We start from the raw sequence: 3,702 nt of genomic DNA on the forward strand, positions 1-3,702 counted from the left end.
ACCGCCCCCACCGCGCGCTCCTTCTCTCCACGGCCCCACCGCGCGCCGCCACGCTGCGAGGGGACATCGCGAGAAACTCGAGGAAGGGAGCCCGCGACGGCTTGGAAAGAAAGCCCGTCCCCTTCTCCAGAAGGAGCTGTCTTAAATTCTAACCGGCCACTAACGAAAAGAAGCCGGCGGGCGACCTCTGCCTGGAGCCGGGGAAGTATCGCAATACGGCCCCAGCTCTGGACTCCGTCCTCAAAAAAGGAACGCTGCCCTTACCTTTGAGGAACTACGCGCGAGTCGCTACCTACTGTCTCTGAGGACAGCATCGAGAACTAAGAGCGCTGCCGCCGAACCTCAGAGAAGGCGGGAAATCGCGCCACCGGGGCTGCCTGAAGCGCGGGGCCGGGCTGACGCCGGTTGAACCGCTAAATAACCGTCGCGCGTGGCCTGGTCTCGCCACGAAGACCCCCGTCTCGCGAGATCTCGCTGGTCGCGAGCTCTATTCTCTCCCGGATTCTGGTTCTCCCATGAGTTTATGGACGTTCTCTAACTTTTGCTATTGTCAGAGAAGGCTGAGAAAAGTTATCCGTGTTATGACGGACTGAAGCTGAGAGTGGAAAACTTATTTCTACCCTCCAAGAGCTTATGATCTTTAGAAGGAAACCGACGTGCAAACAATTATAGTGCCCTTAGGGTCGTTTTCTAGTGAAAGTTGTAGGGACGTAAGGGGAAGTGGCGTTTGAAGTGTCGTGGAGAGACAGGTGAGGCTTCGTACAACAGCTATGATATGTTTGGTGCAGCCACAGGCAATAATAAAAGAGATTAGAGCGTTGGGTCGGTCATCAATCGGGAAGGGGTATTCCCCTCAGGGAAGGCAGTCAGAGGCCTTGGATTTGAGAGATTAGGACAACGGAGTAAAAAGTGTGGGGTAGACGTGTGACAGTCAAGTGGGGGACATGGCAACAGGCGCAGATGTGACGGCCTTCCAAAAGCATTTGGATTTTAGACTTTATGGATAAGGATGTTGAATTTTGAGCATAATCAGGTTCAGAAGACAATTTATAGTATAAAGGATAAAGGCTTAGGAGACTGGAGTAGGAAGACTCTTAGCAGCCTAGGTAAAACAGGGGGACCTGAGCAATGACAGGAGTAGGGGCGGCCAAGAGAAGATGTCAAATAGAGGAGATATTTAGGAGGTAAAATTAACAGGAGTTGACAACTTTTTTAACAGTGCGAAGTGAGTGAGAGGGAAAAAGTCTAAAGATGACCCTGGTTTCTGGCTTGAGTAACTATCGTTTCAGGGCTAAGTACCCAATCTTGAGCTATAAGATAATGAGTTCCTTTCTAAATAAACACATTGACTTTGTTCCTTAACTTCCTCCAGGTCTCATAATATAATTGAAGCTTTTTCAAAGGATCTTAGCAATTTTTTTTTTTTTTAATGGAGGCAGAGTCTCAATCTGTCACCCTGGGTAGAGCACTGTGGCATCCGTAGTTCACAGCAACCTCCAATTCGGGCTCAAGCGATCCTCTTGCCTCAGTTTTTCTGTTTATAGGAGAGACGGGGCCTTGCCTTTTGCGCAGGCTAGTCTCACACTCCTGAACTCAAGCAATCTACTGGCCTGGGCCTCCCAGAGGGCTAGGATTACAGGCGTGAGCCACCGCGCCTGGCCATTAGCAGTATTTTTAAATAACTCACTTTGTTTTGCATAAACCTGATTTCTCAGACACAATGATTTCTGCTAAAATTATAAAAATTTTTGAACTGGAAAGGATGTCATTTTACCTGATTCATTTTAGACGATAAGGAAATTGAGTATTGATACCCTAAAAATAACAATAACAATACACTGCCTGTAAGAAATGATACCAGAAATATGCACAAGGTGTCCACAAGGCTAAATGAGTTAATTAAGATATTTAAATTGAGGGCATAAATGAAATACCCTAACTTTTTTTTTTTAAAGTTTCACAATGAGGAAAAATTCAACTTTGATTTTTTTTCCTTTATTGAAAATGAAAATGCTGCGCCTAGTGTTCTATTAAATTCACAAAACTATTTACTTACATCCAATCTTTCAAAACAATATTGCCACACCATACAATTTCTCACTTTAATCCCCCTAGAACAGCAGTTCTCAACCTGTGGGGCAGGACCCACAGGAACTGTATTAAAGGTTCACAGCATTAGGAATGTTGAGAACCACAGCCCTAGAAGAACTAAAATATTTATGGAAAAATGTCATGTTTTAAGGACTTCATTTTTTTCCCATGAAAGATATTGGCAAAAAAATAAAAAAAGTCAGAATGTTCTTGGCCAGAATAGGAAGTAAATATGCTAAATCTCCCAACATGAGTTAAAAAAACATTTTAATAATTTGTTATTTTAATTTTTTCAATATTTTGCCATCATAAAATTTTTACTTTGGGCTCATAAAGATCTTTTTTTAAGGCATTAAAAAAATAAGAGTTGATCAAATCTTTGCTAAGATTAAATCTTTTAATAATTTGTAAAATTCTGACAAAGAACTGGTACCAGTTCTACTAAAACTGTTCCCTAACATTGAGAAAGAGAAAACCCTTCCCAACTTAATCTATTAAACCAGTGTTATCTTGATACCAAAGCCAGGAAAGAACACAAGTAAAGAAAGCTAGCAACCAATATCCCTTATATACACTGGTGCAAAGATACTAACAAACTGGTTTCAACAGCACATTGAAAAGATAATTCACCATGATCAAGTGGGTTTTATCCAAGGGTTTCAAGAAAGGTTCAAATATAGGAAAATCAATAAATGTGCTTCACCACAGAAGTAAAAACAAAGACCAGAAAAAGCATTCAATAAAATTCAGCACTCTTTCATGATTAAAACTCTTAGCAAATTAAGCATAGAAGGAACATAGCTCAAAATAATAAAAGCCATATATGATAAACCCACAGCCAACATCATACTGAATGGGGAAAAGTTGAAAGCATTCCCCCTAATAACTGGAACAATACAAGGATGCTCACTATCACCACTTCTACTGGCAGTCCTAGCCAGAGCAATTGGGCAGGAGAGGAGCACAAAGAGCATCCAAACAGGGAAAGAGGAGATCAAGCTATCCCTGTTTGTGGACAATATCTTATATCTAGAAAATCCTAAAGACCCTACTGAAAGACTCCTGGAATTGATAAAGCCTTGTAACCTGAGGCTTTTTATCAATTCCAGGAGTCTTTCATAAAGCCTCAGTTTACAAAATCAATGCACACAAATCTGTAGCATTTCTATACACTAGTAACAGTCAAGCTGAGGGTCAAATCAAGACTTTAACCATTTACAATAGCTTTAAAGAAAACAAAATACCTAAGAATATACTTAACCAAGGAGGTGAAAGATCACTTCAAGAACCATGAAACACTGATGAAAGAAATCAGATGACACAAAGAGAAAACATGCCATACTCATGGATTGGAAGAATCAACAGTGTTAAAATATTCATACTGCTTAAAAGTGATTACAAATTCAACACAATTCCCATTAAAATGCTAATGTCATTTTCACACATCTAGAAAGAATAATCCTGAATTTCACATAGAACCAATAAATAGCCAAAATAGCAAAAGCATTTCTAAGCAAAAAGAACAAATCTGGAGGCACTACATTGCTTGACTTCAAATTATACTGCAATGCTATAGCATATAGTACTGGTATAAGGGTAGAAATGTAGACC

Source organism: Otolemur garnettii, unplaced genomic scaffold (assembly GCF_000181295.1).
Source record: "Otolemur garnettii isolate 467f Iridium unplaced genomic scaffold, OtoGar3 scaffold00073, whole genome shotgun sequence".
Taxonomy (NCBI): domain Eukaryota; kingdom Metazoa; phylum Chordata; class Mammalia; order Primates; family Galagidae; genus Otolemur; species Otolemur garnettii.